Raw genomic sequence first — 16,877 nt, 5'->3', positions numbered from 1 at the left:
TGGTGTGTTCGCACTGCAGAACTATTCCATGGCAGGAGGATGGAGCAGATTATCCGGGGGGAAGGATCAAAGTGACGTGGCGACGTATTGTGTACAAGAACTGTTCATCCATTTCTAATGCAGAACATTCAGTCTTAATGTCTACGTTTTAGAGCTACTAAGAGCTACTAAGTACAATGCCACTAGGAACTATGGCCAAACTTAGAAGCCTACACAGACTCTCAGAGTACGTTCTATTAACTACTTATGCCGTCCGTGGCAGTATATCTATGGCCAGCAGGACTTCTGTTCCTGCCCAGGGGTGTAGATATGCATCTGACGCCAAGATCACCATCTGGCCGCGCCTTAGCACATTCCTGTGCATGTTCTTGTTGCTGCCTCTTAGTACACAGATCAGTGAATGGGAAGGCAGTTCCCATTCATTCACCTGTGATCAATGATCACCTGCATCAATGAGATGCCGTGGTCATTGACAAAATAAAAGTAAAAACATACACACATTACTTACTGTGTGCTAACAGTATGCACAGGAAGATAAAGTGGAGACATCTGGTAGCCAAATAGTAAAAATATACCCTAATACATCACATTTAATAAAAATACAGAAAGTACATCATAAACTAACCCCTTACTTCCCCTCCCATAGTTACCAAAAATAAAACATTTATGTATAAAAAAGCGACATTTAAAAAAATTACATAGTTACCTTAGGGACTCAACTTTTTTTTAAATATAAATGTCACGAGGGCGTATTACTGTTATTTTTGCAAATAAAAGCTTGTAAGTAGTGAAGGACACAAAACGGAAAAAATACACCTTTATTTCAAAATAAAATAATGTCAGTATACATTGTACTAGGGACATATTTTAGTGTTCAAAAGGTGCTTTATTGATATGCAAATAGGAAAATCATAACAATATTAGGTAACAATATTTTAGGACAGAAATAGTACTAGGTATCACAATGAGAAATATGGTTAAATCGTAGAGTAGATGGGGCAAAGATTCCTAGACAGTACAGAGGAAAGAGTATTATTTATTATTATTAAGTATTTATATAGGGCCGACGTCTTCCGTAGCGCTTTACAGAGTGTATACAGGCTCGTACCGTATTGATTTGATTTCCTACTAGAGACATATTTTAAACGGTGTAATAACCAGGATAAGATGGGAAAATAAAATGTGTGGGTTTTATCCACAGTAGCACGTTTTATTTTAAAACTATGATAGAATCTGAGCGATAATGACATTTTTTCCATATTTTCTTATTATTCCCATTAAAATGCATACAGAATAAAATAATTTGTTACATAGTTATTTGGGTTGAAATAGCTGCATACGTCCATCGAGTTCAACCAGAAAACAAAGTACAACACCTGGCCGCACCCAGGCTATGCATATACATAGGTTAGGATTTAGTTAGTGTTAGGTCCCCTCCCATCAAGGATGACTTCTCCGCAGTGGGAGGGACGAGTACTTAACAAGTTGCATGCAAGCTGTTACAGGAAACTAACATCCTTCAGTGGTAGACATGTCATGTGTATGCTAGGTGTGTATTTTATCCCAGAAGTGGGGCTTGCACCCTCTTGCAGGTAGGCACCTATCTGTTCTTAAGTAGCGCTGCTCATTTCCTTGCTATGTACTAATTTAATTCATTTTTGGTCAGCTGCTCCCACTTAGCAGCCTTGCTTTTGGTGTATATGCAGAGCTTCTGTTTGGGTTGCAGTCTCTGGGGGGGATCAGCGCATCTCTGATTGGTGGCCATTCAGGGGTGGCCTGGTGATGCGCTGATCCACCTTTTGCACAAAGTACAACACCAGCCTGTTCCCTCACATACCCCTGTTGATCCAGAGGAAGGCGGAAAAACCCTTACATGGCATGGTCCAATTAACCCCAAAAGGGAAAAATTCCTTCCCGACTCCAGATGGCAATCAGATAACATCCCTGGATCATCATTAGGCATTACCTAGTAATTGTAGCCATGGATGTCTACACAATGTGCCACCCAAAGAAAGCCTAACTGCTGGCGAACAAAAAAAAGATATAGATCATTTTGGTGTGATAAGTAGTGATAAATTTATAGGTAAATGAAGGGGAGGAGCGCTGATGGGTGAAAATTGCTCTAGTCCATAAGAGGGAAAAACCCCCACTAGGGAAGTGGTTAAAGTTCGCTTTATCCTAACAAACTATACATTTTGGCTGAAGCCATCTACTCAATGTGGTCAAACGGTAATTTTTTTTCAACAGTGTTTTTATTATTATTTATTTTTTACTTGATCAATCAAAATTCCAATGGGTCACAGGTTTGCATACACTTTGCTAACTGTTCCTCTAAAAGGCTTAGAAAATTCCAGAAAATCATCATGTCAAGCCTTTGGGCAATTAGAGTTTCTGATAGCCAGTGGTGTAGCTAAGCTGTGGGCCCAATGCAATTTTACAATGAGCCCCCCCAAGCACTCTATAAATCACAATTGATACGGTGCACCAAAACCTGCCAAGGACAACCACAGTATCAGAGGTGGAAGGAGAGGGCGGGGAACAGCTTGTTAATGATTACTACTATTTAAAGTATCAATAGAAGTGATTATTATGAGCACTGGACCAATAGAGAGCTAATACTGCAGTTGAGGGAGGGCCCCTTGGGGCCCCTCCTGCCCAAGGGCCCCCGATGTGTTTGCAACCTCTGCAACCCCTACTGCTACACCCCTGCTGATAGATGAACTGGAGAAAACGTATGAATGTAAAACGCTAAAGAGGAAAAAAGTAAAAGTTAAGCCATACATCAGGTGACTTAGAGGCCGGTCGACCATCTGATTCAATTATTATAATTGGAATCGGATGAAAATCGGTGCCGCCAAGTGCATGTCCGACCGACAATGTGACCAAGTTAGAGACGAAATTGGTCGCATTAATCGGTTGGACATGCTGCAAGATTTTGGGCTGACTTGCTTGATCGGTTGTGTGGCGGTAACGGTTTCCTGCTGGGACTTAAAGGGAACCTGAAGCGAGTAAAATTATTTCAAATAAACACATGATGTAGCTGCAAATGAATATTACATACTAACCTCCCTGTCAGTTCCTCTCAGAGGCTCACCATTTTCTTCTTACAGTGCTCCCTTCCAGTTCTGACAAGATTTTCTCAGAACTGAAATAGACCAGTTGCTGTCAGATATATATCAGCAGCTGTCAGTTACAACTGAATGTGCAAGGTAATGTCCATGTTTCCCTACGGCTTAAGTGGGCGATATTTCAGTTTATTAGTGTGCTGACCAGGAAGCTGTTATGGGGTAATGGCCATTTTCAAAATGGAGGGCAGAGAATTCCATTGATCACAGTGGACAAACAGGACACAGGAGAGGAGAAAGAGATTGAGGAATAGACTACACAGGAGGTAAGTAGGACCTGTGTATGGTTATTTTGACTTTTTATTTTCAGTTCAGGTTCTCTTTAAGTGAAAAGCAGGTGCTGCGGGGAGGGATTAGTTTACATACAAACAACAACCCTCTGCAATAAAAACCACCATGCTCCAAAATTGGTGGATCTTGGCTTCCAAAATGGACTGCAGTGATTTTGTACTAGACCAACTCACCAGCATTGAGAATTAGAATTGACCTTAGAATTGGTCCCTACTCTACCTACCCCAGTCAGCATGCAAGCAAACAGTCCATGCTAATGAATCTGGGATTCAAAATACCTTTAAACCATGGGAACACATGCATGCACATAAACCAGTCACATGTCTCAAGGGAGAGACACACCACTCCCATCATCAAATAACTGTACTGTACTGGCATAAGGGGAACGAGAGCTGCAGTTAAACCACCATGGCTGCTAAATCATACACACAAGCCCAAGCAAAGGTAGCCATGGCAGGACTTTAAAGAACAACCGAGGTGACATGATGAGAAAGACATGGGTATGTACAGTGCCGAGAATACAAATACCTAGGCTGTGTTCCTTTTTTCTTTCTCTGCCTGAAAAAGTTAAACATCAGGTATGCAAGTGACAGTTTCTGCCTGGGTTGGGACCGTGTCAGACTCGGTCAGACTATAACATAAAGGTGCATACACACGCACTACAGAAGCCAATGACGGGTCCGTCGGACGCTCCCGCTGAGCGGACTTTCAGGCAACAGTAGCGCGTGTGCACGTGCTGTCGGCGGACTGATAAGGCTGATCCTGAATGATCCGCTCAGCGCGTACACACGCACTACAGTCTGCTGAAAGTCCGCCCAGCGGGAGGGTCCGACTAACCCGTTGTTGGCTTCTGTAGTGCGTGTGTACGCACCTTTAACCTCACTGATAAGTAATTACAGCCATAAAACACTTTCCTGTCAGTAAATGGCTTCTGAGAGCAGGAAAGAGATAAAAATGGTCAATAATTCACAGATTTGAGCTCTGTCCTACTTTAATTAAGGTGTCATTGAGCAGAGACAATGAAACAATCAAAACTTAAAATGTAGATTTAATTATAAAATAAAACTGTGGGATATCTAAAAAAGTCATTTTTAGGACACTGAGGATAGATACAATTGTTTATCTCATCAGTTTATTTTCACCTCGGATGTCCTTAAAGCAAACCTGATCCCCCTCCGCCAAAATAAAAAAAATAGATTCTTACCTCCTGAACCCTACCGCTGCTGGCTGGGACCCTCTTTTATTTCCTGGCTGAGCTCTTCTTGGTGGGCTACAATAGAGGCAAAGGGGAGAATTGCCCCCAAGCAATGCTGGGACCCCGCCCCACAGGTCTCTGTCTGACTACTTTCTGTCTGAATTGTGCTCCGCAGGTCCCCTGCAAAGTGGGGTCAGGAAAGCAACTCACCTGTCCTGGCTTGCTGCTCCATCCATGCTCCCTGTATTAACCTCCTTGGCGGTAACCCCGTGTGTGACACGGGGTAAGCCGCCGGAGGGTGCCGCTCAGGCCCTGCTGGGCCGATTTACTTAATTTTTTTTTTGCTGGACGCAGCTAGCACTTTGCTAGCTGCGCCAGCACCCCGATCGCCGCCGCCGTGCGCCCGATCGCCGCTATCCGGTGCGGCGCGCGGCCCCCCCCCCCCAGACCCCGAGCGCTGCCTGGCCAATCAGTGCCAGGCAGCGCCGAGGGGTGGATCGGGTCTCCCAATGACGTCCCGACGTCGCTGACGTCGGTGACGTCATCCCGCCCCGTCGCCATGGCGACGGGGGAAGCCCTCCAGGAAATCCCGTTCTTTGAACGGGATTTCCTGATCGGTGATCGCCGAAGGCGATCGAAGAGGGCGGGGGGATGCCGCTGAGCAGCGGCTATCATGTAGCGAGCCCTCGGCTCGCTACATGATAAAAAAAAAATTTTTTTTTAAAAAACTGTTGCGCTTCCCCCTGGCGGTATTTTTCATACCGCCAAGGGGGTTAATCCCTGCTAGCTTACTCTATGGTCAATTGCATGTCCTTATGCAATAATATGTGCTGGGTCTCTGAGAGGAGGCACAAGAATGAAAACAAGAGCGTATGGACTGCAAGTGCGCCATGGCAGGTGAGCTGCTATGCTAACAAAAATTGTGCAGTGGCCCCAGTAGGGTTGAGAGGGAGATCTGAGGGGGCAGCAGCGGCTCAAGGGCCCTGGGGGTGAATATGCTGGGTGCCCTGGTGCCCCATTGTGGCATGAACCAGCCCTGGTGAGTGTGGCCATACTACGCCTGGTTGCACAAGTACGGCCGTACCTGCGCAGTAGCACAGTGACACTCATCGACAAGCAACTTTGGCTTACTTTGCAGCCCCGAGAACATATCTGAGGAATTTCACAATGTACAGAGGGTCCATGCTTGGCAACGGTGGTGCGCTGCTACGTATACAGTGAAGCATATAGCACATACAAGTATGCTTACCCTGCAGTTGTAAACGTGTGTAATGGTAATGCAAAGCGAGTAGGGTATTAGGGATGTTCTTTCCACGGAAATGACGTTTCTGCACTTCTGATCAGACTCGGAAGTTGGATTTCTGAGGAAATACCACATTACTGCAACCCGGTAATTTTAGCCCAAAAACAGAATTCGGAAGCATTGGACCAATCAGAGAGCAGAGACAACTCGGAAGCATTGGACCAATCAGAGAGCAGAGACAACTCAGAAGCATTGGACCAATCAGAGAGCAGAGACAACTCAGAAGCATTGGACCAATCAGAGAGCAGAGACAACTCAGAAGCATTGAACCAATCAGAGAGCTGAGACAACTCGGAAGCATTGGACCAATCAGTGAGCAGAGACAACTCAGAAGCATTGGACCAATCAGAGAGCAGAGACAACTCGGAAGCATTGGACCAATCAGAGAGCAGAGACAACTCAGAAGCATTGGACCAATCAGAGAGCAGAGACAACTTGAAAGCATTGGACCAATCAGAGAGCAGAGACAACTCGGAAGCATTGGACCAATCAGAGAGCAGAGACAACTCGGAAGCATTGGACCAATCAGAGAGCAGAGACAACTCGGAAGCACTGGACCAATCAAAGAGCAGAGACAACTCAGAGGTATTTAGCCAATCAGAGAAAAAAAAATGACCAAAAAGGATTCAGAATTTGGAAAATGGAAGTCTGCGGGATCGGTAATCGGCATTGGTGGAAATCGGAATTTCTGTGGAATCAGAATTCAGAATTTTCGACATTCCCTAATAGCAGGTCTCGCGTTATTCTGACAAAATCTGCCGCACCACGAATGTACAATTGTGAGCGTACTATTACACTATAATCACATTTTGGTACACTATAGGATTATATTTCCCAATGCGTGTCAGGGTGAGCGCAGCCTTTGGGTAGAGTGACTCTTTAGAAAAGATGGTCATTTCTCTTTTGAGGTATTCCAGTATATAAACAGCTACGTTAGACAGCACGGTGGCATAGTGCTTAGCGCTCTTGCGTTGCAGCACTGAGTCAGAACTCCAGCCAGGGCACTATCTGCATAGAGTTTGTATGTTCTCCCTTTGTCAGTGTGGGTTTCCTCCGAGCAATCCAATTTCCTCCCACATCCCAGAAACATACAGATAAGTTCATTGACTTCCCCCTAAAATTGGCTCTAGACTGCAATACAGACACTACACGATACATGTGACTATGGGGATTAGATTGTGAGCCCCTCTGAGGGACAGTTTGTGACAAACAATATACTCTGTACAGTGCTGCGGAAGATGTCGGCGCTACATAAATACTAAATAATAATATCGTTCACCCCTGCAACGCACCTTGGGTCAATAGACTGCTGAGCGGTTGTCAGTTAAAACTAAGATATGTTTTTTTTTTGTATAACTGGTGATCTGGGAAACGTCAGCAGACATCAGGCGAGCGGGCCTGCCATATGCGCGGGGCACGTTTAATAATCTGCAGGGCTTATTGTACTCCAAGCGTAAAGAGGAGACAATAAGTGTTTACAAGAGACTACTTACCAAACATGAGGGTGCTGCGTGCCGTCTAACCCCACTTCACACCGTCCCCCGCACTAATCAGTTCCAGACCGCGCAGCTTCCATGTTACTGCAGCCGTGTAACGGCCAGGAATACACACCGACCAGCTACGCTGCACCGCTCCGCAGCAAAGGTTTATTTTTGTTATCAAGAGACGATTACTGTTTTAAAATATTTCTCGACGTTGTTTTGTCTGTTTTCCTGGTGTTTTGCTTTAAACGCTGCAAAAGTTCATTTTATTACCTCCATATGCTGCTCTGACATGCTTTATTTCGTATTCCATAGGCTTATCACATGTTAGAAAGACTCTGATACGAATAGATGTTTATTATCATAGCGCTGTTTTATCAGCGATGCACAGCTGTTTCTTAAAGTGAACCTGAACCAGGGGCGTAACAATAGGGGGTGCAGAGGTAGCGACCGCGTCGGGGCCCTTGGGCCAGAGGGGCCCTCCCTCAACTACAATATTAGCTCTCTATTGGTCCTGTGCTCATAATAATCACTTCTATAGATACTTTGAATAGTAGTAATCATTAACAAACTGCTCCCCCATCCCCTTCCTGCACCTCTGACACTGTAGTTGCCATTGGCAGGTTTTGGTGCGCTGCAACAATTGTTTTGTATAGAGTGCTTGGGCGGCCTCAATGTAAAACTTGCATCGGGGCCCACAGCTCCTTAGCTATGCCACTGACCTGAACCGAGTAAAATTATTTGAAAATAAACACGTGAATAAGCTGCAAATAAATATGACATACTTACCTCACTGTCAGTTCCTCGCAGAAGCTCACCATTTTCAATTCCTTCCAGTTCTGACAATATTTTGTCAGAACAGAAATATATTAGTTGCTGACAGTTATATATCTGTTGCTGTCAGTTATAACTGAGAGGACAACTGATGAGCTGAGCAAGGTAATGTCCATGTTTCCCTATGGCTCAAGTGGGCGATGTTACAGTGTAACAGTGTGCTGACCAGGAAGCTGTTATGGGCTAATGGCTATTTTCAAAATGGAGGACATAAAATTCCATTGATCACAGTGGACAGACAGGACGCATTAGAGGAGAAAGAGATTGATGAGTAGACTACACGGGAGGTAAGTATGACCTGTGTATACTTAAATTAACTTTTAATTTTCAGTTGAAGTTTGCTTTAAGTCGTTTTGCCTATTAGGCTGACCATACATGTATAGATTTCCACCCAATGACTTCAATTCACTAAGCATTACCACATTCGGTATTGCGGAAAACAGCTGATTTTACCGAACAGTTAGTTAAACGCTAATTCACTAAGGCTGCTATCTCATTGAGAAGTACAATTACTGACTAGTAAGGTAAATTACCAACTGAGGTAAATACCACCATAAATGTAAATTCACAAAAAAAAATTAGAGCATTTGGTAATGCAAGTGAGATGTTTGTAGCTGTCGGTAACTAGCAATCAGCAGGTGTTAAAATGGACAGACAAAGGAGACAGCAAATAGGAGGAGCCACCCCATCCTACTCCTTACCCCATTGGTGCAGATGTACTGCTGGGCGGGACATCAGAAAGGAAAAAATAAACACTAGAAAAGGAGCAGAAGACATTCATTGAGGCGTATAAATGGATGGTGTCGATGCCTTTTACTCTTGAAGCTGTCACAGACAGGACATAAGCAGGATCACCAATGTAGTCCACGATCGCCATAGCACACAGGTGTTGAACTCCAGTCATCTGGGTCCATATCCATGCCAGAGTTTAGGATTGTAAGGCCTGACAGGTTATGTCCCCAATCAGTCTCTATGCCCCAATCTGAGCCCGGCCCACGGTCATCACCTATAGACAAGCCTCCACGTGAACAGGACACGTTATTTGTCTCCTGACTACGGTTACCCCCAGGCCTTAAAGAGTAATTGTTAGCCCCAAAAATGAAATTTACATCTCTATTGCAATGTTTTATTTACTTTTTAAGGGAGCCAAAAAGGCAATGCAGAAGTTAAAAATCAATCTAATTTTTTTACTATGTAGCCTTTTCTCCAGGACGCAAAGCCGCATAACAGATACTGCTGAGCATGCAGAGCATGCCCATGTCTGCCCGACCCCCCTCTCCCCCCCAGGACCAGGTGCCGATATATTCTCACCCCAAACAGCTGACCGCTCTGACACGGAGAGAGAGCGGGAGCACTTCCAGCGCCGCCACTGCAGAGCAGCCGCCGCCGTGCATCTCTCTCCTGCTAGTGATTCTCTCACATGTGACTCGGCGGCGGCTGCTCTGCGGTGGCGGCGCTGGAAGTGCTCCCGCTCTCTCTCCGTGTCAGAGCGGTCAGCTGTTTGGGGTGAGAATATATCGGCACCTGGTCCTGGGGGGGAGAGGGGGGGTCGGGCAGACATGGGCATGCTCTGCATGCTCAGCAGTATCTGTTATGCGGCTTTGCGTCCTGGGGAAAAGGCTACATAGTAAAAAAATTAGATTGATTTTTAACTTCTGCATTGCCTTTTTGGCTCCCTTAAAAAGTAAATAAAACATTGCAATAGAGATTTAAATTTCATTTTTGGGGCTAACAGTTACTCTTTAACATACAAAGCATAAAGACTGAAGTAGAGAGGAAAATAACCCGCCAGATCCCCACTGAGGCAAGTATAACACAGTTCAATAATTCATAAGTATCACACAGGACTAGTACCTTGATTTAGATGGATGAGGCCCTCAGCGTCGATGGTCAGTAATGACAGATGGTTCAGGAAACAGACAGTTCATGCAAGATCCACATGCAAGATTTTCCGAGCAACAGGTAAGGGTTAGTTTAGGTATAACCTAGAGTGTCCAGTAAAGAAGAAAAGGTCGGTCCAGGCAGCAGGCAAGAGTATCCAGGTAACAAGCAGAAGTCAGTCCAGGCAGCAGGCAAGAGTATCTAGGTAACAGATAGAGGTCGGTCCAGGCAGCAGGCAAGAGTATCCAGGTATCAAAGCAAGGGTTAGTAACAGCAGACAAGGATGGTCAAATACAAGCCAAGGTCAAGTTCCAGTAAATCAGACAATGTGAGTGCGCACCCAGCAACTAGCCACAGCTATGCTTATCACTGGCGATGACTGGGAGCACTCTGCAAGCTTAAATACAACTTTCAACCAATCAGTGGCAAATTGGGACAGCTCTGGCCACAGGTTAAGCCTGTGCACCCAGTAGTCCAAGGGTTCATCGCTGCTCACAGTGTCTACATCCACACCTAAGGCCAGGTAGTCGGCTACCTACCGGTCCAGGCTTTGGTGGAGGGTGGATCCGGAAGCGTTGGACTAAAGAATGTCCACATGTCCGACATCACCATGAGATCGCTGTAGTGTCCTGTCCTTGCCTGCGTGGACATGGGAGAAGGATTACTGGCAGTGGTACCTTTATTGCGTTGTGCTGTGACATCACCCTTAAACGCATTGTAAAGCATAGTTGCCAGCTTGTTCTGCAAGTGCTGCATCCTTTCTGCCTTCTGGTGAGTTGGTAACATGTCCACCACTTTGTGCCTATACCGAGGGTCTAGTAGCGTGGCCACCCAGTACAGCTCATTCCCCTTGAGTTTTTTTGTACGGGGGGCCCTCAACAGGCTGGACAGCATAAAAGACGCCATCTGCACAAAGTTGGATCCAGACGTACTATCCATCTCCTCTTGCTCTTCCTCAGTGATGTCAGGTAAGTCCTCCTCCTCTCCCCCAGCCATGAACAATACCACGGGAACATCGAGCAGCACAAGCCCCCTGCGACGCCTGCTGCGGTGGTTCTTCTGCCACTGCCTTCTCCTCCTCCAAAGAAACACCTTCCTCATCATCCGAGTCTGGCTCCTCTTCCCCACAAGACTCTTCCTCCTCCTCCCCCTCTGTGCTGCCGCAGGTGTTGAGGAAACATCTGATTCAGATGAAAATTGCTCCCACAACTGTTTCTGCTATAACTGTTCCTGTTCACGCTCCTCCACAGCTTGATCCACCACTCTACACACGGCACGCTCCAGGAAGTAAGTGTACGGGATTAAGTCGCTGATGGTGCCTTCACTGCGACTCACCAGGTTGGTCACCTCCTCAAATGGCCGCATGAGCCTGCATGCATTTCACATCAGTGTCCAGTTTTTGGGCCAGAACATCTCCATCTCCCCAGATTGTGTCCTTTTACTGTAATTGTACAGGTACTGGGTGACGGCTTTCTCCTGTTCTAGTAAGCGAGAGAACATGACCAGGGTCGAATTCCAGTGAGTCGGGCTATCACATATCAAGCGTCTCACCGGCAAGTTGTTTCTCTGCTGAATGTCTGCAAAGCGTGCCATGAGCGTGTAAGCCCGCCTGAAATGCCCACACAACTTCCTGGGGTGCTTCAGGATGTCCTCTAAGCCTGGATACTTTGACACAAATCTTTGAATGACTAGATTGAGCCCATGTGCCATGCAGGGTACATGTGTCAGCTTTTGTAATTCAATGCGGAAAGGAGATTGCTGTCGTTGTCACACATCACGTTGCCGATCTCCAGCTGGTGCGGTGTCAGCCACTGATCCACCTGTTTGTTAAGAGCAGCCAGGAGAGCTGGTCCAGTGTGACTCTCCGCTTTGAGGCAAGACATGTCTAAGATGGCGTTACACCATCGTACATGTCATGCAGCATAGGCCCTGGGGAGATGGGGCTGTGTAGCTGGAGAGGAGATCGCAGCACCAGTAGAGTTGAACTGCCACTCAGCCAAGGAGGAGGACGACAGCAAAGAGGATGTAGCAGGAGGAGAGGAGGTGGCAAGAGGCTTGCCGGCAAGCCGTGGGGGTGTCACAAGTTGGTCCGCTGCACAGCCACGTACTCCCTGCTTGCCATCAGTCACCAGGTTGACCAAATGGGCTGTGTAAGTAATGCAGCAGCCCTGACCGTGCTTGGCAGACCAGGCATCCGTGGTCAGGTGGACCCTTGACCCAACCCTGTGTGCCAGAGATGACACCACTTGCTTCTCCACTTCACGGTACAGTTTGGGTATGGCCTTTTTAGAGAAATAATTGCAGCCTGGTATCTTCCACTGTGGTGTCCCAATGGCCACACATTTACAGAAGGCCTCAGAGTCCACCAGCTGGTATGGTAAAAGCTGGCGACCTAACAGTTCCGCCACGCCAGCTGTCAGATGCCGGGCAAGGGTGTGACTGGCAGAAATTGGCTTCTTCCGCTCAAAGATTTCCTTCATGGACACCTGGCTGCTGTGGGCAGAGGAGCAGGAACCGCTCAAGGGCAGAGGCGGAGTGGAGTAGGGTGGCTGTGAAGATGCAAGGGAGAAAGCGCTGAAGATGCTGCACCTGAAGGAGGAAGAGGAGAAGGAGGGTGGCTTTTCTTTTGTGTGCTGATTTTGCTGAGGTGCTCTTCTTATTGCAGTTTGTGCCTTTTCTCCATGTGCCTTCGTAAGGCACTTGTCCCTACGTGAGTGTTGGCCTTTCCACGGCTCAATTCTTGGAGGCAGAGAGAACAGCTGGCATTGCCAAGATATGAGGCAGACACATTATAAAAAATGTCCAAACCGCTGAGCCCCCCTTGGGTGATGGCATTATGGTGGCATCAGCAGCTGACGTTGAAGGGCATGTTGGCTGGCTGTACATAGCTGGCGATACATGGCGCCGGACACTGCCACCAGCTGTTTCTGATGACGAGCTCCCCCTGCTTCTTTTAGGAACTCGTTTCCTCCTACTCCTTACTGACTCCCCCTCTGAACTGTCCCCTTGGTCATCTTGTCTATTAGGAACCCATGTGGGATCCGTATCATCATAATCATCGTGCCCAGCTTCGCTCGCCTCAGACACTTCCAAAAATGCACCAACAGCAGGTACTTTATCATCTACCTCCTCACATGTTACGTTCATAGTGTCGCCACCTAACTCAGACATATGAGGTGGTGTAACTTGCTTAGCGCCTTCATCTGGTTGTAACAATAATGGCTGTGAATCAGTTAATTCCCCACCAATTAACTCCTGCAAAGTGTCAAATGCAGCGTATGTGGTGCTTGTAGTAGCACTGGTGGCTGCAGAAGATGAGGTGTTCTGTGTTAAATAGTCAACCACGTCCTGACAATCTTGGGAGTTGATGGGACGTGCCTTCTTCTGAGCACTGTACTTTGGGCCAGGGCCACACGAAATCACATCAACCACGACTTCACACAGACCTGCCGGGTGGCCTTCTTCTGGGTCTGCCTCTACCTCTGCCTCTACCTGTTTTGTCCGTTGTGTCCATATCGGGGGGGATCAAGTGAAAGGTATGCACTGACTTGACTAATACATTGTGCAGTCACACAGGTGCAGTTAACAGGTATGCACGGAGTGGTATATCAAGCTGCGTGCACTCACGTAGGTAGGTGGGTGCACTGAACACAACAGGTAGGTATATGCAGTGATGGGTATTACAATGTGCACCTGTCACACACAGACAGGTAGCGGCCAGGCACAGTGACACTGCGTGCGCTCAACTCACGTAGGTGGGTGGGTGCACTGTGAACAACAGGTAGGTAGGTATATGCAGTGATGGGTATTACAATGTGCACCTGTCACATACAGACAGGTAGCAGACAGGCACAGTGACACTGCGTGTGCTCAACTCGCGTAGGTAGGGGGGTGAAGTTTGAACAACAGGTAGGTAGGTATATGCAGTAATGGGTATTACAATGTGCACCTGTCACACACACACAGGTAGTGGACAGGCACAGTGACACTTTGTCCGCTCAACTCACGTAGGTAGGTGGGTACACTATGAACAACAGGTAGGTAGGTATATGCAGTGATGGGTATTGCAATGTGCACCTGTCACACACAGACAGGTAGCAGACAGGCACAGTGACACTGCGTGTGCTCAGCTCACGTAGGTAGGTGAGTGCACTGTGAACAACAGGTAGGTAGGTATATGCAGTGATGGGTATTACAATGTGCACCTGTCACACACAGACAGGTAGCGGACAGGCACAGTGACACTGCGGGCGCTCAGCTCATGTAGGTAGGTGGGTGCACTGTGAACAACAGGTAGGTAGGTATATGCAGTGATGGGTATTACAATGTGCACCTGTACAATGTGCACCTGTCACACACAGACGGGTAGCGGACAGGCAAAGTGACACTGTGTGGCTCAACTCACGTAAGTAGGTGGGTGGGTGCACTGTGAACAACAGGTAGGTAGGTATATGCAGTAATGGGTATTACAATGTGCACCTGTCACACACACAGGTAGTCACTGAATGTGCTGGGCCTGGCAGTGGCACACACAGTATGGATTATCAAGGCTGTCTATGCAACACAAGTGTCAGTGGAACACACAGAAAAAAAAATAGATCACAAGAACAAGATTAGCTCTCAAAAGAGCTGTTGAGGGGTGCTTTTTTTAGCAATAAGAATGAGCCAGGAGCAAGCTAAGAAGCCTACAAGAGCCTAACTATTCTTTCCCTATGAAAGTCTGCAGCAGCTGTCCCTTCTCTATTTACTGCAGGCACACGAGTGATTAAAATGGCCGGCGATGCATGCTTTTTATAAGGGGGGGAGTGGCTCCAGGAGGGAGTGTAGCCTAATTGGCTACAATGTGCCTGCTGAGTGTAATGTAGAGGGTCAAAGTTGACCCTAATGGTGCATTATGGGGGCGAACCGAACTTCCGGAAAAGTTCACGGTTCTCCGCGATCGCGAACCCCGGAAGTTCACCGGGAACCGTTCGCCGGCGAACCGTTCGAGCCACCTCTATTTGGCATTTGCAGAAATATAATTTTTTCTGTATTAATATGTCATCCTACTACCAATTACTAAATCTGAGAGAGCCTAAGCGCTTTGAGTCCTATGGGGGAAAAGCGCTATAGAAATGTTATTGTTACTGTTGTTATTGTTATCCCATGAGGTCTTCAATAAGATGTTGTTAAAAGTAGTTGTTAAAATGGAACAGTGAATGATTTCATGAATCCCAAATGGTAAAGTCCATGGTGGAGGATATACGGTATTATTCATGGAGAAATTCAATGAAATGGCAGCGCACCTAACTAAGATGCACCTGACAAACACTCATTGCATAGGGCTAATAAACCTCACAAAGGCACAATTGGGCTCATTGCAGTTGAACAGGAGCATTAAGAACCAATGCAACTCACAATACAAATAATGGAAGCAAACATATGCAATTCACATTAATACAACTTATTATTGGGGAACCTTGCCCTTCTCTTTTTGGGAGAGACACCAGTTCCATGCTGCAAAGCATGTTAGCAGGGGTGCCACGTGCTGCCTTCTCTCGGGTCCGCAGCAGGGGTGCCACGTGCAGGCTTCTCTCAGGTCCCCAGCAGGGACGCCACGTGCAGCCTTCTCTCGGGTCCGCAGCAGGGGTGCCACGTGCAGCCTTCTCTCGGGTCCGCAGCAGGGGTGCCACGGGCAGGCCTTCTCTCAGGTCCCCAGCAGGAACACCACGTGCAGCCTTCTCTCAGGTCCCCAGCAGGGGTGCCGTGTGCAGCCTTCTCTCAGGTCCCCAGCATGGACGCCGCATGCAGCCTTCTCTTAGGTCCCCAGCAGGGTGCCATGGGCAGGCTTCTCTCAGGTCCCCAGCAGGGACACCACGTGCAGCCTTCTCTCGGGTCCGCAGCAGGGGTGCCACGGGCAGCCTTCTCTCAGGTCCCCAGCAGGGATGCCACGTGCAGCCTTCTCTCGGGTCCGCAGCAGGGGTGCCACGGGCAGCCTTCTCTCAGGTCCCTAGCAGGGGCGCCACATCCAGGCTTCTCTCAGGTCCCAAGCAGGGACACCACGTGCAGGCCTCTCTCAGGTCCCCAGCAGGAACGCAACGTGCAGGCTTCTCTCAGGTCCCCAGCAGGGGTGCCACGTGAAGGCTTCTTTCAGGTCCCCAGCAGGGACGCCATGTGCAGCCTTCTCTCAGGTCCCCAGCAGGGACGCCACGTGCAGGCTTCTCTCAGGTCCCCAGCAGGGACACCAGGTGCAGGCCTCTCTCAGGTCCCCAGCAGGGGTGCCACGTGCAGGCTTCTCTCAGGTCCCCAGCAGGGATGCCACGTGCAGGCTTCTCTCAGGTCCCCAGCAGGGGTGCCACGTGCAGGCCTCTCTCAGGTCCCCAGCAGCGGTGCCACGTGCAGGCTTCTCTTAGGTCCCCAGCAGGGATGCTATGTGCAGGCTTCTCTCAGGTCCCAGCAGGGGTGCCACGTGCAGGCTTCTCTCAGGTCCCCAGCAGGGATGCCACGTGCAGGTGTAAAGATCTGCTCTGCTGTCTGCACAGACAGACAGCTTTTTGACCCTTTTGTAGGTCTGAGTGCTGCAGGTCCCTGGAAAATAGACCTGTCTTCACTCTGCAAGTTTCAGAGTTGCTCTGCTGGTGAGGAATTTGCATCCACTTGTCGTGCAAATTGCTTAGCTGCTTCCTTTGATGGCTTGCAGTACAAATACCTTTTGCTCCCAGAATTCCCTGCTGGTCATAGAGGTTTGTTCCTGCTAACTTACCTGGAGTCTCAGCCTTTGCTAATTG

At 47.8% G+C, this 16,877-nt stretch overlaps 1 long non-coding RNA gene across 2 annotated transcripts in view; it reads left to right on the top strand.

Moving 5' to 3' along the window:
- The first annotated feature begins 3,796 nt into the window (after positions 1-3,796).
- The window catches only part of LOC137522352 (uncharacterized), a 136,799-nt gene continuing 123,718 nt past the window's right edge, over positions 3,797-16,877 (top strand). For both annotated transcript variants that reach the window (XR_011022273.1, XR_011022272.1), the window contains exon 1: positions 3,797-3,916. This is a non-coding gene — a long non-coding RNA (uncharacterized lncRNA). The remainder of the gene's footprint in view (positions 3,917-16,877) is intronic.

This window comes from Hyperolius riggenbachi, chromosome 6 (genome assembly GCF_040937935.1).
Source record: "Hyperolius riggenbachi isolate aHypRig1 chromosome 6, aHypRig1.pri, whole genome shotgun sequence".
In the NCBI taxonomy this organism is placed as follows: domain Eukaryota; kingdom Metazoa; phylum Chordata; class Amphibia; order Anura; family Hyperoliidae; genus Hyperolius; species Hyperolius riggenbachi.
Note: the sequence above shows the minus strand (reverse complement) of the source record. Positions and strands in the feature narration are given on the sequence as shown.